Source organism: Lacerta agilis, chromosome 11, assembly GCF_009819535.1.
Source record: "Lacerta agilis isolate rLacAgi1 chromosome 11, rLacAgi1.pri, whole genome shotgun sequence".
Classification (NCBI taxonomy): Eukaryota; Metazoa; Chordata; class Lepidosauria; order Squamata; family Lacertidae; genus Lacerta; species Lacerta agilis.
In genome coordinates this window covers 34,580,504-34,606,669 of record NC_046322.1, presented here as the reverse complement: position 1 = coordinate 34,606,669, position 26,166 = coordinate 34,580,504, and positions in this window count along the sequence as shown.

Genomic DNA, 26,166 nt, shown 5'->3' with positions numbered 1-26,166 from the left:
TTACGAATGAAAAAAGTGCCCCCACGCCTACGAATTTTTCGACATCCAAAGGACATCCGTTGGCGGTTTTAGATGGGGTTTACTCGACTTACGAATTTTAGATGCAGTTTACTCTGAATTTTTCGTTTCCAATGCATTCCTATGGGGAAATAGCTTTTTTCGACTTGACTTACGAATTTTTCGACCTATGAATGTGCATTCGGAACGGATTAAATTCGTAAGTCGAGGTACCACTGTATTCTGATTTTAAATTATCTCCAATAAAAAATATTATTTTAAAGAAAGTATATCTTTCATTTTAACTTGGAGTTGGGGAGGAAAGGAAGACAGAACAGATTCTGATAATTGTAAAAGAGGGCTAGTCAGAGGGAGCCAACTTCTTGCTTAACTTTCATTCACAAGTCCTCTGACCACATTAATATCTAAACCTGTTCTGCTATTTTTAGAAACTTGCCACACAAGCTTGTCACACACTTGGAATAAGACTGCAGACAGGGATTGGTTAAGTTTTGTTTATTATAACAAGGGAGACTTGTGTGCAATGAAACCAAAGTGTGGGCAGGTGTTAACCCTGGGCTCTGAGCCTCCTTCTCTTGAGGGCTCTCCAGCAGGCTCCTCCCACCATTCCTCTGTGTCCAACCAATCCCTGTCAGCCACTGGTGCACCAGCAGTCTGAATGCCCTCTCTGAACATCATGATCAAATAGGGTGTGGTAGTTTCCATGCTTCTACAGCATACAAAGGTATACTTCCAATTCCAATGCTGTGTAAGATTACACAAGGATGCAAAGCCTGCAATTTTGTAAGGAAGTTCTCAAGCCAAGTAACTTGCACAAAAATCCATAGCATAATGTGTAAATATGAATTCATACATTAGTGAAAATAACATACAGAAATGCATTCAATGAGGGCAAATCGCTTTGAAAAAATGTGTACGATGAGCAAAATTGCACACAAAATGTATATGTTAGGTGAAATTCATACGAAAATGCTGATGGATTTTCATGAGAACACACACACACACACACACACTGCAAACTAATGTGGAAATGATGACAAATGAATTTGAGGTTGGAAATATAAGAAACTGAAATCAACACATTTGCCTACTTCTAGTTTTAGCAGTGGCTCTTTTTTTTTTTTTTTAAGGAGGGCTGTTTTGGGATGCAGTGCATAGCTGGATGGAAATGTTGACCAAATGTGTGGCTGCTGAGAAAATGCTGAGCAGCATGTTGGGGATCATAAGGAAAAGAATGAAAAATAAAACTGACAAGACCATAATGCTTTAAAATGCCCCATGGTTCAGCTACATGGAATATTGTGCACAGTTCTAGTCACCACCACCCCAAACACAATATTGTAGAACCAGAAAAGTTGCAGACAAAGTGTAGTACAACAAAAAAAGCCAAGGGGATTTTGTTGTTGTTGTTGTTGTTGTTGTTGTTGCTGTTGTTGTTAAAGGGTGCCGTGCTCAGATGAAGGGTGTTAAAGGATGTTGTTAAAGGGTGCCGTGTTCAGATGAAGGGTGGTATGCAAATTTAATAAATTAATAGTTAAAATACAGGAATGATATAACATTTTGGGTGTTTTAGTTTTGGTGGAGACCCCCCTAAGAGTGGACATGACAGAGGTGAAGAATATTGTGTACGGTGTGGGAAATGGATAGAGAAATGTTTTTCTCCCACTCTCATAATACCCAGTTTCTAACCCAGTGTCATCCAATGAAGCTGAATATTGGAAGATTTAGGACAGAGACAAAAGAAAGTACTTATTTGCACAGTGCACAGTTAAGTAAGGAATTGTCTGCCACAAGTTGTAATGATTGACCATCAACTTGGATGGCTTCAAAAAGGGATTAGATTCACGGAGGATAAGGCTGTCTGTGACTACTAGCTGTGACGACTATGCCCTACCCCCACTGCTTCTGTATACCAGTTTCCTAAAAGTGCAAGTGGAGAGCAGTGCCATTTTTCTAGAAAAGGAGGTGCCAGAACTGACCATGAATGCCTCCCTCGGGCCAGTCTCTAATCAGTCAGCCTAATCTACCTCACAAGGTTGTTGTGACAAAGCTGCAGACAAACATGTTTCGCTGCTCTAAGCATCTTGGTGTGGAAGGATGGGATAAAAATGCAACCATAAATAAATTCAGTGAAATTACCACCAGATGTAAGATTAATTCAGTTTGCGTGGAGTGGTGAGAAAGCTATTCCAGTGCACCAAAAGAAGGAAATATTGCAGAAATAATAATAAAAGGGGGGGGGGCTTTTAGTTCCAAGAAAATGATTGTTCGCTCGGGTGCTGTCTGTTAAGCACTCCCAAACAGAGTGGTAAGAGGGGCATGTTCCACTTCCATTTTCCGAGTAAAAGGATTATACAAATAATTCAGCTCCAAACCCATTTTGCGAAAGCTGCAAGGATTAGAGATCATTTCACCTACACAGCCATCCAGTTCTAATTTGCATCCCATCACCTGTAATTACCAAAAAATATATGCAAATACAATCCAGAATTTGTCACTGAATGAACCAAGTTCCTATACAAATGAAACTCTATAACTATTTGTGCAGAAAGAGAGGGAAGTCTGAAATTAGTGATGCTTTTGATTACTTTCGTTTATTTCAGAGTGGGCATTAAATCCTGCAAATGTGTTTGTTTATGACGGAATACATTGCTGGCTGCATTATTTATTTATTTGTGGGTTTTTTCATATAAAAAACAGGGACATAAGACTTTCTCTTTTACTTGGTAACCAGCCCCACTTTCTAAATGTATGGGATGACCTTCGATTGAACTGTAGAAAGCAAATATAAGAAAAGTTTCCTGAAAAAGTTGAGGAAAGGGATACAAGAGATTAATGAATGTATTTGTGTTGGACACTCTTCCCTGTACAGCATACCCAGAGCGATAGGGTCATGTTATTTATTGTATTTTTCACATCATTTGCAATTTTAATTTATATGGGTTTGATTTTTTTTTTTTATAAGAATTTATTGGCATTTTTCTATAACAACATATACCCACACCCACACCTACAATTAAACAAATGCAAAACACATAGAACAAATACAAACAGTGTCAAGTTTTCTTATTGCATCTTTCTAGGAAAAAAAAAAAAAAATTTCTATTTCCGTATCTTGACTATTGACTTCCCCTGTCTTTTCACCTTCGAGTTTATATCCTAAGTCTATTTTATAACCATTTCTCCTAACAAAAAAAGAAGTTAAATTCAGTTGTATAATTACAATCAATTATATCTTCAACATTTTACTAAAAATACATCACTACATCTTGATCTCAATCCTCTTATTCCATAAACATAATCCACTTAGATTTACTTTACTTATACTCCACCTCACTGATCTTCACATATTCGATCAAATCTATCTCTTCTATCCTTAAGATTGCTGCTAATAACATGATAACTTGAAATATCTCCTTTCATGTTCAAATAAAAAATATAACAGAAAATTGTTGACAGTATTCACCCTCCGGTTTCAGTTTACCATATCAGGCTACCTTAAGTATTACTTAATGCTTCACCCCACACCCCCTCTGTCCATTATTCTTCTCCTGGTGGTTTCAACACTAAACTTCCATGTAGCTTCCCTCTCCAAACGTCCACAGATCCAGGCACAGTCCAAACCTCTCCTTGCCACGAGTTCAGAGGTATCCATCTCATCATCTCTCAGCTTCTTCGGTTCTTTGTAACATTCCTTTTCTTCTTGTAAATACCTTAATTCTCTGTCCCTGGCCCCCGAGCTCCCACCTCGGGGACTGGATATAAAAAATCTTGACGTCGCCTTGGGGCTGCCACCCCCAGAAAGCGAATTTCTTCTCCGAAGTAGCTCACTCATCAGCCCTCTCAGCTCCTTGGCAAGGGATTCTTCCAAAGTGTCAAAAGTTTTAAAAGCCTCCTCTGTGGGCAATTGGTTCCATTTCAGACCCCCACACAAGACTTTGACTTTTTTACAAAGCAATTCCACCTTCAAAGCAGTGAGTCTCTGTTCATCCGTTAATCCAGGGTTCAATACCAGTTCAAGGACGAAACCCAGCATACTGGCAGAGGAGGAGGAAGTGGGTGTCATATTTCTACTCCCCTCTTTGTTCGTCGCCATTTTCCTGAGCTGGAGCGCAAATACCGCAACTTTAAATGGAGATATTTTCCTCTAATTAGCTTCCCGAAAGAAAAGTTTGCCAGTCTCATGTGTCAATTTTAAATACATTATAGCCAGTTCTGTAGCAGCAATCACTCAGATTGGTTAGATTCTTGAGCTCGAAGGGAGGGAGGCAGGCTGCCCTTCTCCTTCCCCCCGGATCGTCCCAAAAGCACGATTTCACTCAAATTCTTTACTCACGACCACCGGGTTCCTTTAGCTCCATTCTTCACAGGTAGAACTTAGACGCTCACCGCGGGCTCTGTCGCCGCATTTGCATCCCGGTTGGGGCATGTCCCCGAAGCCCGGCTCCGGTTGTCCCTTCACCCCCACTCCCCCTTTACAGGGGGGCAGGGGAAGGGTTCGGAGCCTCCGCGGGCGCAGCCGGGGAGCCCAGGGTGCGGGACGCTCTTCCCGCACCCCAACCGGAGCCGCGCGCTGCGGTAGCGCGGCTCCTAACCCCCGGGATGGACAAGGCGCTTCGGACCCGAAGCAGCCTTCGACCACCCGGCGATGGCGTCGCCGCCGGAAGTCCTTAATTTATATGGGTTTGATATCGCTTTTGTCTTTTTGTTGTGTTATTTGGTGATATCCCTGGGGAACCGAAGGATTTATATGCTTTATACACACATTCTGCCGACGAAGCACTCTGGCATAATTATTTCTGGCACTCACTAACTGATTAAAACATCCAGTTTAACTCATGATCGCTAAGATTAAAGCTGCAAACCCAAACACACTTACCTGGGAGTAAGTCCTACTGTACTCAATGGGATTTACTTTTGAGTATTCCGATTGCACTGTAAACCTTTTTAACCTACCTCAGAAGTAACTGATCATTTACTATGCAAACATATTTCCCCCTCATATCCCTGATAAAGCTGCTCTTCCTTTCTCTCTCTTTGTGTGTTAATGTACCTTTTAACGATGAGTCCTTTTTTATATTCTTCCTCCTGGCAATACTGCCTTTTCCTTTATAGAGAGGTAGAAACAAAGATGAGATGGGAGCTGACTGAGCGACTACATAGGTTTCTAATGTCATACCAATTACAAGTCCTTTCCCCCCTCTTCTGTAAAGACTTAGCTGCTAAAGAAAGCACATTCTCGCTTTGTGTTTACTTGACATACAGATAAATGTCAGCAGAGAGGAAGAAATAATATTGGGGGGGGGGGAATCATTTGCCCAGCTCAGTCGGAATAAGATTGCACAACCTTCATTCAACAATAGATACTTTTTAAAGATTTAGGGCCCACATAGCAGAATGTTTAAACTCCCAGTACTATACTAACAATATATGAAGAGGAGAAAAGCATGACAGTCCCACCCCCAACCTCTGTTACCGCAAAGAACCAAAAGGAGGGGAAACCCCCCCACACACAATATAATTCTAAATTAGGATGATTGTAATTTGCAGGTCCTGAAACCTGCTGAGGACCCTTGTAGTTATTCATCAATGTAAAGACATAGGAGATAGATGAATTGTAACAGATAACATGCTTCACTTAAGTTGGGGCACTGTGGTGCTCCGGAACAATCACAGGTGTAAGCAGGTCACAAGCTGGGCAAAAAATCAGATTAGTAGGTTCCTCCTGTGAGGATGCTATAGCACAACTGTGTATGATTTTTTTCCTCCTGTTGTCTGCCTTGCCAGCTAACATTAGCAACAAATGAAAAAGGAGGGACAAAGGCATGTATGGCGGAGGAAAATGTGGTCTACCAAAGTCACGGACTTCCTAGATGGTGGCCACTACTCCCCACCCAAGCAAGATATGATTGCCTCAGGCTGTGGGATACTGGGGACAGCATGTATTGATTCTTCATATCTGGGGAGATAGTTCTGTCAGGTGACGACTCGGATAACACTGGGTATTGATTAAGCCATGAAACAAATTACAGCAGGGTCTCCTTTAGAAGGGACTTTTGCCATACTTCCGATTCAGTCTGAAAGGACAAATTTTCAGAGCGGCTAATGTCTCCCGGCCTGAAAAACAGCACATACAAAAAATTAATTGTGGACAAACTCTGCGGCTTAAATGACAGCAGCTGACCAAAGTGTGACCACCATTTTAACCCCCAAAAGTCAAGTTCATTTGGAGATAGAGGCAGATAACACAATTTCCCCTTAATCTCAATATTAACTGATTCATTCCAACCAGAATAAGGAAGTACAGAATCAGGAGGGAAAGAGCTAGAAGTGCCCCTTGTCCACTGTGGTGGTTTATGTGTTACCCAAAGATCTCTTCAGATTCAGCTCTGGAAGACAAAAACAAGTACAAACATCTTGGCCTTGGTTGTTAGGGTCTGATTATGAGCACAGTCGTCGAGAATTCATGGATTATTCATGTGCAATTACAGATAGCTATTGTGCTCTTTTAAATCATCCCTATGGCCCATTATGGCCCATAACAACTGAAATAGCAATTGTCATCGTAAGGTTTGGGCTCTGTCATTCAGTGTAGGCTCTAATCAATAATGATGAATGGCAAAATTTGCCATCAAGCAAGTAGAACGTCTAGTTGCCCTCTGCCCATAAATCTGCACCAATACTGAGCCATGCAGCTGCAGGGTCAGGATATTTGCAAAGCAATTCTCTTCCCTCCCCCACCCCTCTGCTTGTGGACCTCTATAAAAGTGGGGGGGGGGGAGGAGAGAGAAGAAGGCAAAAGGTGCAATACGTCAATTCTAATAATCCGCATGCTTCTGGGGCATTATTTATTTATTTATTCAAAATGGGGGCTCTTTTCAAGGTCAATTTCAGGTGAAAGGGGGTCATCTTGAGGTCACCGCGGCTCCCAAGCAGGTCAATAATGCCTCTTCACTTCCACCGGAGACAAGCTGCTCACACCCAAATCAATCCACAAAGGCTGGCTGTGGCACCGAGCGTAATGAACAGTGAATAAATGTAGCCTATCATCACAAAACATGCTTTTTAAGTACCTTCCCTTTTCATGTAAAACCTCTCGCTGTCAAATTCTACATTCACTCATCCAGCAGTGAGTAGCCAAAGTGAGAAATCAGGCTCTCATTGGGGTTGGTAAAAGGTCACAGCTGACAGACTCCGAGGTTAAACTGCCGAGTTAAAATACTGTTCATTCCCCACCGCAGCTTTTTGCTAACTACACTTCTTTGTGTTACAGTCAAGCAGTACATCAATATGCCCCTCCTTCTAATTTATTAGCAATTGTTGAGTTGTACAGAGAAGGAGGGAGGGGGGGAGGGAGGATTGATCTTTTATACATTTTTTTTCTCTCTCTCTCTTACACTTCAGACACTTCTAAATCTTTATCTGTTGTATACTAAATACCCCAATCGTGTACGGAGCTGTCTGCTTGCAGTACATCATAATTATTAGGGGTATAATTCTTGAAAGGAGAACAGGCCAGTTTGTCTGGAAACCCCAAAGGGTTGGGGTCGGTCTAGTGAAGGCTTTAGTTCTTTTCTCCCTTGTGTTAATTAGCCTCATTCTCACTGTGGGTATTTTTTTGCCTCATTACAGGAATTAGGCTGGGTCTCAACCTGCTTGCAGTTGCAGTCATGAAGAAAAATTTTGCTGAGAAAAAGAGAAAGAATTGTTAAAACGTGCTCGATATGCTAAATCACATCTCTTCTGCTGGGTGAAATGTATGTGATCAAGGCAGACCTTTATAACTATCCTCAGATCAGTTTTAACTGACTCTCTCTAATCTAATATTTTACTAAGAAATGCTTAATCCTGTATTTTTCCCAGGATTAAAGATTGTTGTTTTAGCCAAAGGGATCACAATTAAGACCAGCAATGAAATATCAGTGTTAGAAAGGGAAAAGAAAACATGCTAGGCTTTCACCAGTACAAAAATATACCAATTTGGTGAGAATTAACCACTGAATGAAATTCCCTTTATTAAAATTAAGTATAAATAGATGGAACTGCTTTTGCTGAACTACATAGTATTTTATTTAAAGATAGCTATCTGGAAAGGGGGAAACCAAGCAAGCAGTGAAATCACAGGGAAAAAAAGTTTTATTTACATGCATGGTACAATGATAATTTGACTCAACAAAATTACCATTATCTCTTTACATCTTTAAAAAATGCATTCGAAGATTTCTTGAGGAAAATATATCTTTCCCACCCTCTGTATGCTTTCCCTCTCAGTGGGACTGAAAATAAAATGTTATGACTTAAATCACAAGAGGCTAACATCATTTTTAGCAACAAGGGCTGCATAATTTCAAGACTATGAGTGAGTGGCTGACTTTAACTAAAATGTTTCAGTTCTGTGCGTATATAGGTACATAAATAATTCAGAATTAATCCCTGCAGAGGGGACAATGGGAATCGTAAATTATCCATGTGCCGTCCTCAACATTAGAGGCAATGAACCTATAGTAACAAACTATGAGTGTTACTCATTACATACATTTCACAGACACCTTAACCTTTTGAATATTAATTTCCCTCTGCAGCTTGTAGCTAGGCGGCATAATTTCCCCTCTTCCTTCCTGCTTCATTCTTTGCCTTCTCTCTCTCTCTCTCTCTCTCTCTCTCCTCTCTCTCTCTCTCTCTCTCTCTCTCTCTGTGTGTGTGTGTGTGTGTCTATTGAACAACACTTCAGTTAAGCTATGGGGGGAATGGTGAATACTGAAAGAATATTGATTTGTTTTCTAACAAAATAGTTACCGGAAAGCATCTATTTGTAAAAGCTAGATTGTTGTTTCAGGAATATTACATGCCTAGTAGTCTACATATGGAAAGATTATGAATAAGGCGCCAAGCGCACAGCCTATATCTTATTTATACTTAACTAGTGCACAGACATGAAAATCAATGGGTGATTTAGCGTTTACTTCAATGGGATTTGGATTGGCACCCCCCGTCATAAAATAAAAGAAGATTGCATGATATCTACAATCCCAGGTTTTCTTGTTGCCTTTAGAAAATGATGCATGGGGCGTCTTTACAAACATATTCCCACAACTCATACTTAGGGCAGTCTATGATATTACAGAATTCTCTTCTCCCATTGAAAATAGATACCAAGATAATACTATCCATTTTTAAGTAAAAGATTGATCCCATTTTACTGCTAGATGGTAGCCTTCTATCTGATTTTGAATTTACAGGCTGCCTACTTTGTGTGCGTGATAATAAATTCCACTTTTTTGAAACATAAATATGTTACTAAGATGTCAGCTATTTCTAATAATATGTGACAATTGGCAAGTTACTTTCAGTTACAATTTTTAGCTGCAAAATCATAAAAGTATAGTTTCTGAGCAACCGAGACACTGCATTTTTCTTTTCTTTTTTAAATGCCAGTAACTTTCCGTACACAAGAGGATTAACATAAGGGTAGATGAGACATTTACACATTTCAAGTTCAACTGAAAACACACTCTGTTTTTATTCTTATGAGATTTTCTTTTTCCTAATGAGAGTTTTCTCTTTGTGCGTTTTCACATAATAGCATGCTGGATTAGTGTGCAATCACAAAGTCCCTTGATTAATTTCTATTAAAGGGGGGAGAGAAAGGAAGTATCAAGCCATTTGATTAATGTCACATATCCCACTTTCAGCTGATCAAGAGCACCAACTAAGTGCATAGAGACCAGAGTGTATGTATAGTATTGGGGCATTCCGCAGAACATTAACCTATGCACCTCTGATGGCCGCAGCTGATCTGGGTAATTTCTCAATCAGACTGAGAGCAACACAGTCTTGGTCATACTAGCTTCAGACTCGAAAGCTGTAGCAAGACATTTTGCTGCCTGAGGCAAAGAACAAGATGGCTCCCCTCCCTGATTCCATGTATAGAAGATGACTGGAGAGGCAGTTAGATCTTACTTTAACGCTGCTGCTGAGGTCACAACCTCCACTGCATCTGAGAAGGCTAGCTGAGGGGGTGCATGGCACACCATGTGGTACACAGAGCTCTATCCTCCAGCCCCTTGCTGCCACCCGCTGCCCCAAGCATCAGCCACCTAGGCTACTTCACTCTGTCCAACAGTAGGACTGGCTCTGAGCTATGTCTTTTAGGAGCCACTTGTAAGACATGATGGGGAAAGCTGTGTCTTCCACACCAAGAATAAAAAGCATTAGAAGACCATTAGACCGCTGCTCTTTTAAAAGACATTCTAAATATATTTTCTTGGAAGTTGGTCCTGCTGAGCTTAATGGGGTTTGTGTTATAGTAAGGTTAGCCAATTGTTGTTGGACTATAACTTCCATCATCCTGACTGTTGGCCATGCTAACTGAGGCTGAGAGGAGTTGTTAGTCCAACAACATTTGAAGCACACTATCCTGGCTATCCTGGCTGTATTGGGAGTAAGCTCAGGATTGCAGCAGCTTCATTCAAACTGCAACATTTCGTCAGCCTAAGCACTGCTGACTGTTTATGAGGAAATGAATTGAATTGCTCTCTTTTGAATAGGCGGAGCTTTCACTAAAATACAGCCTAAGTTATTGGAGAAAAGCTACTTATTTTTCTGTTACTGTCTATGGGAAAACCACATTACAGCACAACGCCTGCCAGAAATCATGTTAAGTACTGTGTGGGCACATCTTCATTGAGAAAATGTGAGCAGAAAATGCTCATCCTGTGGTTTTGCTGGCAAGGAAAAAAGTACAAAATAAATATGCAAGTGTAGAATTTATGCTAAATGGAAGCAGTTAATTGTGTGCTAAGAAATAAATCAAGTTAACCCACTTGACTGGGAACTTCTCTTCTTAGTGTAAGAACCCTCATAAACCATAGCCCAATTATTCAATTTCCCTTACTAATTATGGAAACTACTCATTTCTTGGCCTGAAGCAGTAGATGATGTATCTCTGAAGGGCAACACAAGATTTGTCATAATCTATGGCTCACTTTATTTAATGAGCATCTGAAAAATAAACACGAATGCTTCTGCAATTCCCAGGTTCCAGGTAGCATTTTAGTTTACTATAGATGGATGCTATGTGCGACTATTTGCTTGCCTAATGTGAGCATTCTTCCATTTTTAAAAATTATCATCTATGCTCAGCCCTAAATGCAACAAAGGCTAATATCCTATGCATGCTTACTAGAGGCCCATTCAGCCCATTGGGATTTACTTCTGAGTAAATCTGCATAGGATCAGGCTGCAAAAGTTAAATACTTCTGTAGGGCTAGCAGAGCTAAACAGTATCTGGTACTTTCTTGTCATGATCACTTATTAGGGCTGTTTTTAGATGTTTATAGCTTGAGCTACTGTCACTATCCAAGTGGAGAAGAATCTTCCAGTTTTGTGTGGCAATTAATCAGGGGCTTGAGCCCAGTGTTGAAACCTGGCAGTTCTGGAAAAGTAAGTTTGAGGATGGTCAATGCTGACTTTGGAGTATAAAGGGTAAGAAATGTCTTATTCCGAATGAGCTAATGAGTTATTAATTTATTACATTTCTATTCCAACTTACCTCCAAGAAGCTCAAGGTATTCATGGTTTCCGCCTGTCCTTATTTTATTCTCTCAACAACTCTGTGAAGTGGGTTAGGCTATGAGATGGCGACTGGTACAAAAACCTGTTGTGAGTGAAAGTCAAGTTCAAGAGAATGAGATGAATGGACTGTTTGAAAGAGTTGTTGACATAGCTTTCTATAATCATGTTCAATTAAGCCTTGATCTGGGCACCTCCTGCACATGGGGTGGCTTTGCCCAGTGGTGCAGGGCCTGGATAGCAATGGGGGAGGTAGAATTATGCCATACCTGAAAGGCTCTTGCAGGGTCTCATGGAGTGCCTATCTCCCACAAGACTTCTCAAGATCCATGAAAGTCCCAATACCTTAAAAGGCCTTGACCACGAGGTCTATCAGTGGTACAGTGATGGTCCTAAGTCCTCGATTTGTCTGTTCACTAGAAGAGACATGTGGGGGCTAGACAACTGAAGTTATGCTACCAAAGCTACCATTCCGCAGCTGGAAACCAGCATCATCCACAAAGAATAATAGAGATGGGATTTTTATAGAAAGATAGAGATGGAAAGGCGATCTTTTCTATCTTGTGTGTTCAGATGAGATAGCCCACACATGAAGCAACTGCACAGTCTCTGAGGCCACAGTGGTAAGCGCACTCGTGCATTTCAGTTGAAAAAGAAAAGAAAAAAGACGTAAAAAGGGGATAGGGCAGAGAGCAAGCAATTATGAGGTGAACTTTTACATTGCTGCAAGAGCAAGGCAGTTCACAGAACTGGGCATAAGGATCCTTTCATACCAGTGTGAAGACTTAAACTCTGCTGTAACTTAACAGGATAATATATTGTACTATTGCCTGCCCCTGCCCCATTGAGTCAGTTTGTTATTTTAAGAGTTTTTTCAGCTAGAGGAGGATAGAAGCAGTGTGAATAGTGAGAGAAATGGGGCCAGACAGGGCCTATTCCGTATCCTTGTTGATCTATCCAGGGCTCTTTTCTGAAGAATTTACTGTGATAACCTTCCAGCTTAACATTTTCTACATCTGTGTTTCCACAGGAATCATTTCAAAAGCCCATCCATTGCATCTAGCATGAAAAAGGACTCCTTTAGATGTTCCATGTCAACCAGCGGCGTAGCATGGGTTGCCGGTGGGTTGCAGGCAGGGCAAGTATTGTGGCCCCCTGGTGAACTGGGCAGCTGGGGTGAGGGTGTGTGCAGTGGCGTAGGGAGGGGGGCAAAGGGGAGGGGCGCCCTGGGAACCACCCTGGAGAGGATGACACTGGGTGCCCCTCCCTGGTTCGCCTCTGCCCGGATGGGCTTGCTCAGGGCTGGCCCGCCGGCAGCGCGCCGCTACAGAGCACTGCCGCCACTGGTGGACCCCAAGCAAGCCCGTCCTGGGCTCGCTCAGTGGCAGCATGCCAGCACAGCGTGCGTCCTACGCATGCATCGAACGCTGCGCCTGCGCACTGGGAGCAGCACGCTGCCGGCGGGCCAGCCCTGGACAGGCTTGCTCAGGGCTCTCCTGCCAGCAGTGTGCCGCTACGGAGTGTTGCGTGCCACTGGCAGGCCCCGAACAATCCGCAGAGTGAGGCCACCCCACCTGGGGCTCGCCTGCGGCTGGCGCACTGCTCCCAGCACGCATGCGCAGTGTGCGCCCGACACATGCGTCGTGCGCATGCCACGCATGCGTGCTGGGAGTGAAACCATGCCCCCCAGGTGCTTCTGGGTTTGCCTCCCCAGGTAGCCGGGCAGCTTTCTCCACCCCTGGGTGTGTGCCAGGGGGCGCATGCAGAGGGTGTACAGAGCCCACTTCCAACAGGCTCCTCGCCAGATGCCTTCATCCACCTGCCCACTCGACTAACCCCCCTGCTACCACACCTCAGCTGCCAGGGCTCCATGCCAGTTGTGGGGGTGTCTGATTGTGCCTCCTAAAAAACGTGTGCCATGGGCCACAGTCCTCCTGTTCCCCCACGCTACACCTCTGATGTCAAGACAATACATTTGATCACATACACCTTCCAGCTCGTCTCCAACTTTGCTTAAAGCTTTGCACTCGTTTATAATCACTGGCCATAATCACTGTCTACCATATTTTCCCATCTATAAGACACCACCATGTATAAGAAATCCCCTATTTTGGGGGACTCTGATTTAAGAAAATGGGGAAGATGTATCCATGTATAAAACACCCCCAAATTTTTGACATTATTTTTAAGGGAAAAAACCTAGTCTTATACACGGAAAAATACGATAATTCCTCAGATTTTTAACTGGCTGTAAGACATGTTGTTTCCTTTTACAGAAGTTCTGCTGCTGTATTAACAAACGAAAACATTAAACAGAGTAGATCTATTCTGCTTACTGAAGGTGTGTTGTTTTTTAACCTGTGTATTCCACAAAAATCTCCCCACAACATTCAGCTGTGCAAGAAACTGGGAGGATTACTTTAGCATTTGTGTTCAGCCATCAAACCCTTCTTCTGCACCTGTTAGCAAAGGCTTTGAATGTTTTAATTACTTTTATCATGAATGAAACTTCATCTATCAAGGCATTCACCCACCCCGGCATGAGACTGGCTGCAGGAGCATTCACTTAAACAAATAAATACGACAACCAAGTACAACATCACTCTACATCTTCAGGGAAATTCCTCTCATTGTTATTAGCCTGTCTCTAGCCTTTTTGCTCGGGGGGCGGAGGGGGGGGGGCTTTGAAGAGGAGAGATTGACAGTATGTTTGCTACCTCCAGGAGCACATTCTACCTAATTACTTCTCTGTCTGACAGATTTCAGTCTCATTAATTCTCAGTTGCCTCAAAAAGTATAGACAAAAGCTATCCCACAAGCAACAGATGACTGGGCAAAGCAGAGTTATATCTCCAGTTCTCAGGTGATGCTTTCATATGATGGCATTGCTGAGGAAACAGAATGAAGGTTTCCTAGCAAGGCTGGCCCAAGTCAGAATAAGAAATGGTGCTCTTCTCCCCAAGTCATAGTACAAAGTACCAAAGGTTGGCCTGTCAAGCAGCTCTATGGCACCTGAGACAGAAAATCCCACAAGTACCTGTCTCTGGGAGTAAAAATGGGACAACAACAACAACAACAATCTATATATATAAAATCCTTCAAGCTGCATGTTTGTTTGTTTTTGCCTTTCTCCGTCACCGCTTGACCGATTGGCGTCAGATTTGGACACAACATGTCTTGGCCATATAGGAAGGATCTTAGGTACCTAGATTGTAAAAAATTTCACACCTTTCCCAGGTAAATCCATGAATTTGTGCCAAAAACAGCGCCCTCCAGTGGACGTTAAATAGCACAGCACACAACACCCTCCCCCCCTGACATCACTGCCACCATCCAATCAACAGGCACGCCGCCCGCAAAAGGCAGCCCACATGCAAAGACGGAGTTTGGCCTTGGTGGCTTTTAGATGCCGTCTGCAGCAGCTATAGAGAGAAGCTGTGCCTAGCTACGCTGCCTGGAAATGTCCCGTCCGCCTTTTGGGAGGGCAGACGGATCGGTGGGAAAGCTAAGCTGCCCACTAACACTGAGATAGCTTGCTGATAGAAGCGGCAGGTACACAGCGAAGCAACGGCACAGTCAGGCCTGCTGCAAATATTCCGTCCACCATTTCCGGGTTCGGGCGGCCTAACCTGATACTGTACAAACAAATATACTGCCCTCCAATGCACATCAACAACATCAAACCAAGACATACAAACAATTCAAAAAAAGGAATAAGAAAATACAACAATACTAATAATGAGTTATATACACATTAACAATAACGAGCAAGAAAAGAAAACCAAAACAACCTCAACTTCAACGCAAAGACCTATGGTAAGACATCAATTTCTCTTTTATACTGCATCTTCCTTTCCCATTACACTAAGCAGCCACAGCAACGCGTGGCCGGGTCAGCTAGTAATCAATAAATTAAATAACTGACCATTTGTTATCTTTTTGTGTCACCCCAAAATCAGCTGCCAAAGCAGGCATCTCCTGCTAACTAATGTTAAACCAGGCCCTGTGTTTTGTTTTGCAGCTACAATTATGAAAAAACAACCCTATTTTGTTGGTCCCTATTCAGTTGGTCCGTATTCAGGTGAACTGCACTTTAAATTCTCCTGAAATAACGGAGCTTAGGGCTTCTTCACACTTACCCTTTGCCCTGCTCTTTCCAGGCAGAGGTCTGCATCTTAACACTCTCTGTCTGAGCATGCTTCCCTGCCCCTTGAGCTTTCCCCATGAAAACCCACTCTTTAAAGCTGAATCGGAGCAAACATCGATTTGGGTTTTCTGTGGATTGAGTTTTGCTCTGACTGAGCTTTAAAATGAGGGGTTTCTCAGGGAAAGCTCTGGAGCAAACAAAACAGAACAGAGCTTTGAATCACAGGCCGTGCCTGGAAAGAATGGAGGAAAGGTAAGTTTGGATAAGCTCTTAGTCGCTATTAACTGCTGGGGTTGGCAAGGCAGAGCATCTTACCCAACCTCCCATCATTGGTGTTGCTGTGTCATACCAGGAGTGAGAAGGGCAATGTGGCAGCAAGGTCAGTGTGGTGGAAACACACTGCCAGAGCCAATCCGGTGCTCCTGCCACAGTTTTTGCACCAACTCAACCTCTCTACCAACTCACCTCCCCACCTCCCCCAGTCTGCCGCAGAGATACCGGGTAGCTGTGACTACCACCGACTACTAACTTGCCGCATTAGTTTCAACGGGAATTAAAAATGACAAACTTTATTATTTATTTATTTAGGAACTTACGCTCACTTTTCAAAGCAAAAAGAAGAAGAAGAAAATCACAAAGAGCCTTACAATATGAAACAAGCCATAAATACAGTTTAAAGGATTTTTATATATATATAAAAATTCAATGTCAGAAGCATTACAGTAACACAATACAGTAAAACAGATAAATTAAATTCATTTCCATTTAAAACAAACAACAATCTGCCAGTAAATTCCTGTCAGTGAACAGGCTCATCCTTCTGGGAAGGCCTGCAGAAATAATAACGTTTTTAGCATGCAATGAAAAGTATAGATCGTTTATGGCAGCCTCATTTTGAGGCCACAATCAAGTGTATCCTACAAAACAGATGCTACTACACCAAAGGCTCTAAGTCACAGTCTCAGAGCGATTGCCTGGCATACGGGGCAAAGCAAGGAGCATCCCCACATAGGACTGCAGGGATATAGAGAATAAGGCAGTCCCTCAGATAACTCGGTCCCAAGTTGTTTAGGGCTTAAACTTGGTCCAGTAGCATGCTGGGAGACGAGGCAGTTCCCTCAGCACTGCTGTTATACGCTGAGAAAAGGCAGAAGCAGCCACAAACTGCACTGATGCGTTCTGCACTAGCTACAGCTAGGAACAGGGGAGAAACTTGATTCGATTCACATTTAAAAACCAAAACCACCTAATTTCCATGTTCTGAAACAATACACAAATTAAAATATAGCAGGCTGATATAGAACACATAGCAATGAGCCAGTCTTGAGGTTAAGAATGCATGCCAAATTACCCATACCCATCTGAAACTTGTAAAAAGCACTCCCAGCTATCAAAGCCACGTGAGCCTCCAGTGATAATGATGGGTGGTGCAGTACTCCCAAACAACATTTCAGCTTCTCTTCATGGGGAGTGCAGTCCCATCCAGAACAGGTACCTGGCCCCAGGGCCGGATTTAGGTTTGATGAGGCCCTAAGCTACTGAAGGTAATGGGGCCCTTTATATGTCCAGCTGTCCTTTGTCAACAACAAATTGTTGCTGTTTTTCGTGTTGAATGTATGCTATATGGTAATTTATGGACCTACTAGGTATCAAAAGCCATTTGCACATGTTGCCATGCAACCAGTCCATGCAGAATGTAGGCACCCTATATATAGAAATGAGCAAACCAGTGATATTTTAGGGAGCAGGCTAGCAGGTGTGGCCCATTACTTACTTCATAGGAGGCTACACAACACAAAAGACACGTGCTGCATGTAGGTTTTATTTTATTTGTTTTTATCTTATATTTTGTGTCGGAATACGTTTCACGGATCCGCCATGGATTCATATTTATTTGGTTATTTTATAAGTTTTTTAAGGTCTACTTTTGGTATAATTGCGCGAAAAAGTGAAAGTGAAAGCATGAATGAATAGTGTGATTCACTTACAAGATTAATCCGCCTTTATTTTGTAGATCCGGTCATGTTCAAAGTTGTTAATGAGCGTTAAACTTGCTTCCCGCCCTTTTGGAGGGCAGCAACAGTGATTTTATTGGTTAAAGTATTAATGATGATGTCACGTTTGTTCCCTAATAAAAGGCAGAGGCACCCCGCTTAGGCAGGAGGAGTAGCACGAGTCCGCACGTTCTTTAGGAGAAGTTCGTTTATGTTCTTTTAGTTGGGTTTTAGTTGAAGTCAAGTTTAGTTTAAGGGGCTAGGAGCGGGCTGGACGGGTTGGATGGGTTTTCCTTAGTTAGAGTTAGATCGCGGAAGATCATTCGGTTTTAGTTTTAGTTAGGTTCTTTTAGGTTAGCCTAGGGATAGGCCCGCGGAAGATATTTCGGTTTTAGTTTATTTAGTTAGCCTCGCGGAAGATTGGGCGCGCAGGGTCTTTAAGCTTAGGAGAACTTAGCTTAGGGGACGAGCCTACGCGGGTTCTGCCGAAGCCACTAAAGATACAACCGGTGTCTGTCTTCCTTTGGGGTTAAAGGGGGGAGTAAAGTAAAATTTTTATTTCTTTAAATTGGTCCGTCTATTCAGAGTCAGGGTATATATTTTATTTCATGAGGCAACTTTTCTTTAAAGAAGGCAACTAGGAACTCACACACCATCAGAGTCTTCAATTGGCTTACTCATCATCCTTCAGACTGTGAGGCTTGGCCGGCGACCGTGCTCAAAAGCACGCGGAACGCTGGCCGCTTTCCCCGCAACTGGTACCTCGTGCATAACCAGTCCAAGGCCGTGCACGAGGAGCTCCAGCACCCATACCCCGACAATTTTGGAAATGTACATCCAGGTTTTTTTCCTTTGATTTTTTTGCCCCCCCCAAGAGGGTGGGGCTCTAAGCTATAGCTTATTTAGCTTATATGTAAATCCAACACTGCCTGGCCTATATCCTAGACATTGGAACCACTCACACACAGAGCCTCCTTTAGTTGCATGGAAGACTTCATGTGCAAAGTGTTTTATAATCCATAACTCATATTAACCTGCATCCTATACTTGTGCCACTTGAAATAAACTCTTGCTGATTTCACTACACAGCTAGCCCACAAAATGGAGCACACCTTTAATTTTGTGCAAAGTGGAGCTTTGTTCCCTCTGTTTCCAATGTTCAGGCTGTGAGTGCTGTTACTTATGTAGCTAAAATGTCACCACCCATGCACAAGAACAAGGCATATCAACAGGCTGTGGTGGACCTCACAAAACAGGTCAATAAGGCATGATCATGCACACAAGGCAGACTGACTGTTGGGGGGTGATGGTGTGCAGGCAGTTTCATCATGTCATTCATAGAAATGCAAGTTTAAGAACTACTGTGCATGCGCTTCACAGCAGCTGGCTTTTTAGTTTGTGTTTCCCCCCACAACTATAGTTTCATTTAGCTTAAGCAGTTAATATTCAGTATTAAATGCTTCTGCATGGGCCTCAGAACACTTTATGGTGCATGTGCAGAATCCTGCTTAAGCTCCCCACAACTAGGAAAGAGCTTGTGAAGGAAATGATGCTTCATTCTCACTGCAATGAAGAATTATGAGCTGGGCAAACTCAGATACTGATCCAGGTACAGTGGTGCCCCGCTAGACGAATGCCTCGCTAGACGAAAAACTCGTTAGACGAACGGCATTCATCTAGCGGAAGCTGCCCCGCAAGACGAAAAAGTCTATGGGGCTGCTTCGCAAGACGAAAAATTTTCGTCTTTTTTTTCGTTTAGCGGAGCACGGCTGTCATTGCCGCTTCGCTAGACGAAAAAACCGCTAGACGAAAAAATTCGTAGAATTATTTTTGTCTAGCGGGGCACCACTGTAAATACAATATTCAGTGCCATCACTAGTGGTGTCATCACAGCTACAAAGTGATTTGAACCTGGGTTATCGGCACCCTGTAACACCACATCACTTTAGCTTCATATTATGGCTAAGATTCCTATTTGCAATATAAAGTAGACGCCAAAATTAGGTAAGTCCCAGTTAACAGCTGACAACTGTAATGAGAGTGTAGCCTTGGTGACTTGTTTGATTTAGCTGATCAAACTGTCAGATACTATGCACTGATGCAGCCACAGAGCTCCAGTAGATATCCTCCTAGCCCTACTCAAGCATAAGCAACTTCCTCTCTAAAAATAAACATGATTTAATGAGGAGAAACAACCTAGTATTCATTCTTTTTACCAGTTTGACAGCCAACAGAATTAATGCCAAATATGGCGCCATCAGTGTCAGAAGTTAACTAAATGTCTCTACTAGCTGTCTCTACTAGCAAAGTTGCTTGCATGAAAATAAAATGAGACAAAGGAAGAGAAGCAAAAGAAAACACAGCTGGTGTTTAAGCAAGCAGTGGTCTTTTCCTCTAATAGGCTGTTTTGCCAAAAAAATAATAATCTAGAACTGTAAAATATGTTCTTCCACGTAACTCTTCTTTATAGCTTCTTTTGCTGCAGCTCAAGCAACACTGCTTATTCAGACATTATATTTTGATAGGCATGAGTATCATTCTTGTGCATGATTTAGTAAATGCAGAAATCTTATACAGCCAGGACTTTGGGTTTTCACAAATCGGTTAGGCAGCCAAACTTGCAATCACATGCAGGTTTTAGGATTAATTTTGGCATCTGCAAAATATTTGGATCAGTCCTTGTAATGTACACAGAGTGGCTGGGGAAACCCAGCTAGATGGGTGGGGTACAAATAAATTATTATTATTATTATTATTATTATTATTATTATTATTATTATTATTATTGGATCTGAGTCAGCAGCTGGCATCCTCTGGCAGCTGCTGGGGCCCCAGCAGCCTAGCTAATGTTGGCCCTTGACTTTCCTCCATATCGGTGCCGAGCTGAGGGGGTACATAACCACCACCACTGACCCTATATTGGTGGATACCTACTCAGTTACTGTGAAAATAAGAAATACTGGGGGGAGGCACCAAATTTTGTCATTGCTCAGGGTGACATATTACCAAAGTCTCATGCTCAGGGAAACAGCCTCCTGCTTTTCTGTAGGTCGTCCTGCTGCATACTTGTACAAAATATGTGGATAGTGTTAACATGTTTACACCCGTTTCAACAGGTGTGACCCTGCTGTTCTTTCTTATGCAGTTATTATCACATGCTTAGACTTTCCAAATAGGCTAAATCCTTCTCCATGGACAAAGTACCCTCTCTGTGTCCCCTCCAGGGTGGCAAATATGCATGCAATAGAAAAGCCCTTTCTCTATACGTACCCTGCCTCTCTACCCTTTATCCACTTTTATGGTGTATATAATATACAGCAGGTTTGTGTCACATTGTCTGCTCCTGCTGTATTACTGAGTGAAACAATTGCTCTATACGAAAAGTGGGGGAGAAGTCATTGTCGGGGCATTTTCTGCACTTTTGGCTTGTTTGTTTCTACTGATGTTCCTCAGCAGTACAACTTGAAAGGGCATTTCTTAAAGGACTTTAGAGGCAAAGTAGGAAAAATGACATAAGCCCCTCTTGGATTTGATGGATGCACTCTTCTATTTGAAGTTCACTCACAGTCTTGTGCAAGAACGCCTGGGTCACTCCATCCAGGCCTCTAATGAGGCAGTGCATGAGCACTTGCAGTTTGCAGGCCTTTTCTCTAATCAGAGATTGGGTAACACTCAGGACTGATAGGCTTCAACATCAGATCTAAACAGAAAATAACATGCTCGATTTGCCCTCTGAAGGTGGGTTGAGCAAATCTTTGTGATGTATCGGAGCATTTGCTGGCTGCAAATGCACGTGGTGCGGTTCCTATTTCTGTCGGCAAATACAAATTTTTCACTCAGCAGGCTTAATCAGAGCCAACTCAAGAGGAGAAATAACAAAAACTCAACAGCCCTTAGCAACTCAGCATGGCATAGAGGGATTTAAGACTTTAGCATTTTATCTCCATCAGTATGAAAATGTATGAGGAAATCTGAACTTTGGATTTGCAAATAAACACATTTTACACATTATAAACCATCCATTTTAACCAATGATGCTTAAGCCTTTTGCTATGCTGTTTTCCCTTCTCATTTTGATGCCATTTTCGTTTAATAAAGCAGGCTCACTAAATTTGGGCTTCTTTCCGTGGAAAAGCATTTCATAGTGACACGACTGAGCTGGCCGTGCGAGTAAAAGTCAAAAGCACATATCTTCCAGAAGAATGGCAGATTTGGACAGATAGGTAAGTCAAGAATAAACTTATTAAATGCCCTGCAGGGGAGATCCTATGATAAAGCATGCCAAGGTGGACAGCTCTGAAAGCTTCCTTGGGACCCCAGACAACTGGAGGAACTTAGGCACATTGGTTCACCTAGCTCAGTATTGTCCACACTGATTGGCTGTGGTTCTCCAGTGTTTCAATCAGGAGATCTTTCCTGTCCTACCTGGAGATGCTGGGGATTGAATGTGGGACCTTCTGTTTGCTGAACAGATGTTGCACCACTGAGCTATAGTGCTACCCCAAATGATTTTGAGGTGTGGCCATCATTTTGTTTTTGCAGCCCTTTGACACCAAATTGTAGCCCTGCTGGCAACAATACCGATTTTTAATAAAGTTTACTATGTATTTTTGCGTGTGAAACTGTCACATTAACCATTCCGCACTGCAGCGCAAGGCTGGCCCCTTACACATCGCCACAAATGAAGCAGTGCATCACCAAAAAGAATGAAAGAAAAGGGCACAGATTTCCATAAAACTTGCAAGGGCTAATTTATATGTATAGGTGCAAATTTAGAAATAGTTGTTGTTTAGTCGTTTAGTCATGTCCGACTCTTCGTGACCCCATGGACCAGAGCATGCCAGGCACTCCTGTCTTCCACTGCTTCCCGCAGTTTGGTCAGACTCATGTTGGTAGCTTCGAGAACACTGTCCAACCATCTCGTCCTCTGTCGTCCCCTTCCCCTTGTGCCCTCCATCTTTCCCAACATCAGGGTCTTTTCCAGGGAGTCTTCTGTTCTCATGAGGTGGCCAAACTATTGAAGCCTCAGCTTCAGGATCTGTCCTTCCAGTTACCATAGTTTAAATAGAAATATATCTCACCACAGTGGGGAAGACAATAACCAGGCATTTGTGCCAGCTCCATCTACTTTCCAGATCCAACTGTAAATGGGCAACGTCAAGACCCCTGCTCTCTGTTATGGCTGTATATGTTGTCTTCTCTGACAGCAAATGGAGGACTATTCATCTCTAAAGTAGGACTCCATGGCATGCATATGACCCATGGCTTTCCTTCTATCCCTAACAAATAAAATCCTAACTGAAGAAGAACTCAGAAACAGATGACTCTTAGGAAGGAAGAGGCATAAATAGAAAACAATCTGACTTTAAAAAGAATAAAAATGCATTAGCATTTCACTAAACTCCATTTGAATTCACTTATATAACAGTATTGCTATATCACTGATATTGGAGGTGTTGGTATTATAAAACCCCAAAGCAGACATAGGCAAATTTGGTCCTCCAGATGTTTTGAGACTACAGTTCCCATCATCCCTGACCACTGGTCCTGTTAGCTAGGGATGATGGGAATTGTAGTCCCAAAACATCTGGAGGGCCGAGTTTGCCTATGCCTGCCCCAAAGGATTTGAGACGCAGCTTCTTTAAGGAGTGCCTCTTGGTATATGGACCCACTCAGCTGTTGACCATCAAGGGAAGTCCTTCTCACCAAAATAACCAAGCATGAAATAATGGGCCTCATTTCTCTTTCTTGTGAAATGTGCTAACATCCAGAAGACAATTCCATTGTAGGCCCTCATCCGTTGTTGGGGAGTATGTAAAAGGATGTAACAAACGTGCAAGAGATGCTTATGGTCCCACATGCTGTCTATGCTCTACATAGCATGGAATCAGCTCTCCTACTTGCCTTTCCAATATCCTGTCTCATGAATATGTACTGAGAACTTCAGAGAGATGGTGCTAAAACAGTAGCTGGGTTCACCAGAAAAAGAATAAGCGCATATGCATAACATTTTGTGATCTGTGAATTATATTCTGTAATTTTTGTGTTACACATCACACAATGCTCTCTACATCTGGATGTACCATGAAAAAAAAAATATGAAGCCAGTGCAATAGAGTATCTTCAAAAGAACCCATAAGAAACTGACTCTTAGGGCCATTTCACATGATTTTTTTTCCTTACATGGAAATAATCTCTGGGTAGTAAAATACAAGTTTAGCTTACCATAATGTTTGAAGGGCAACACAAGTGAGTTCCAATATATTGTCCAGACAACAGCTGCTATGTTCCTTGAGGCATTTGATGTATGCGCTGTATGGAAGATCGATGTGGCAAGTTGTGCTAGACTTTAGTGGCAGGCTAAGAGAGTCACCACAGAGGAGCAATGTGATATGGGGGAAAAGGTACCATGTAGACTGATCCTAAGAACAGGAAGCAGAAGAGATTGGGGTGGTGGTTGGGAGATAAATAAAATAGATTCAGTGAAGTGTTTTGTGAAGCAGACTGGTAACTTCAGCAAAGCGCCTCATTCTCCCACAGGAAGGGGCCTCTCACTCAATTGACTTTGATTGCTCCTGCATCTGAACCTGAAGGAGATGCTCTCTCATTCTCAGAGGGCCATCATGAACCAACTGGGGAACATTTGAGAAGCAGCAGTACAATTTTAGCAAAGACTGCAGTTTTTATGAGGGGAGTGAAATGCCTATTGGTTGTGAACATGCAACGTTTAGCTTCTTTGAGGTAGAAGGATCCTGATGTGACCATAAATAAACACACAGACACAACCTGCTTGAGCTCTACAAACAACAGGACTCGCTCATTATAATGCACACTCCAGACATCTTTCTCCATAGCTAATTCATGATTGGCTTTCCCCATTATTGTTGTTGTTGTTGTTGTTGTTGTTCAGTCGTTCAGTCGTGTCCGACTCTTCGTGACCCCATGGACCAGAGCACGCCAGGCACGCCTATCCTTCACTGCCTCTCGCAGTTTGGCCGAACTCATGTTAGTAGCTTCGAGAACACTGTCCAACCATCTCATCCTCTGTCGTCCCCTTCTCCTTGTGCCCTCCATCTTTCCCAACATCAGGGTCTTTTCCAGGGAGTCTTCTCTTCTCATGAGGTGGCCAAAGTACTGGAGCCTCAACTTCAGGATCTGTCCTTCTAGTGAGCACTCAGGGCTGATTTTTTTGAGAATGGATAGGTTTGATCTTCTTGCAGTCCATGGGACTCTCAAGAGTCTCCTCCAGCACCATAATTCAAAAGCATCAATTCTACGGCGATCAGCCTTCTTTATGGTCCAGCTCTTATTGTTGTACGCAGTGCTATTTTTCTAGAAAAAGAGATGTTGGAACTCACCATAAATGCCTCCCTTGTTCTCTTATAATGGCAATGGCATTCACCTGAGAGATGCCAGAACTGATTTCTGGTGAATTCTGACGGGGGGGGGGGGGGGGAGCCCAGGTTGTACTCATTGCTAGATTGCCACTTCCATAACCCTGGCTGTTGGATATGTTTCTGGAGGCTGATGGGAATTGAAGTCCAGTAACATCTGGAGAGCAACAGTCCCCCATTCCTGCTCTGGGACACAGTTGATCTCTAGCATTAGGAAGCTGTTCAGCATTGCATTTGCACCAGGACTGTATAGCATGTGTGCTTATGTATGTATATTACAATAAACATGTATACTTATTACAGAATATGCACAATTTCATTTAAAATCAAAGGAACAAGTGGTGAATCCAGAAAGAAAGAAAGAAGTGGTCGCTATGTAGAAGTACTTTGGAACCAGAGGGTGAAAAGCAAAGGTCTAACTGCCATGTAAACTCATTTGAAATGTCATGTCTTATTAGAACCCAATAAGTGGAATGTCTGTTTTCACCCTTTGGTTGAGCCATCAAATTTGTCAAAATTTTATGATAATTCATTCCATCACTCCTCAGACATTTACATGACAGGCAGTTGTATTGAGAGTGGGGGAGGGAATATCCCTGTAATCCTACACTTCATGTTAAACTGCCTCCAGAGAGGTTTTTAAAATACTTCTCATCTGAGCAAAGCCCTAAATTTCTCACTTCCACTTATGATTTGCTGCCTCTCTAGAAAATGACAATAAATTGGCTCTCTGCCATTCTTGACCTCTTGGCTTCTGAACCTTGCCTGCCCAAGCCTAAACTTTGCTTGCTTAAGTCAGTAGCAACAGTGTCACACAGCCATTTCCCCCCCAAGGGGGTTCAAGGATTTTGCTCTCCTGGATGGCTAAGCTCTCCCTCTAGTGTTAAATGCTCATCACATTATTCCTTAGATGAGTAAGAAAAGAGAGATGCCACTTTACAGCCACTTTACAGCGATAAAGCACAGCTCATGCCCAGTTTATAGCCTAAGAATGTAATGATACAAGTGCACAAAGGTAAATATATATTTCTTGAAATCTGGG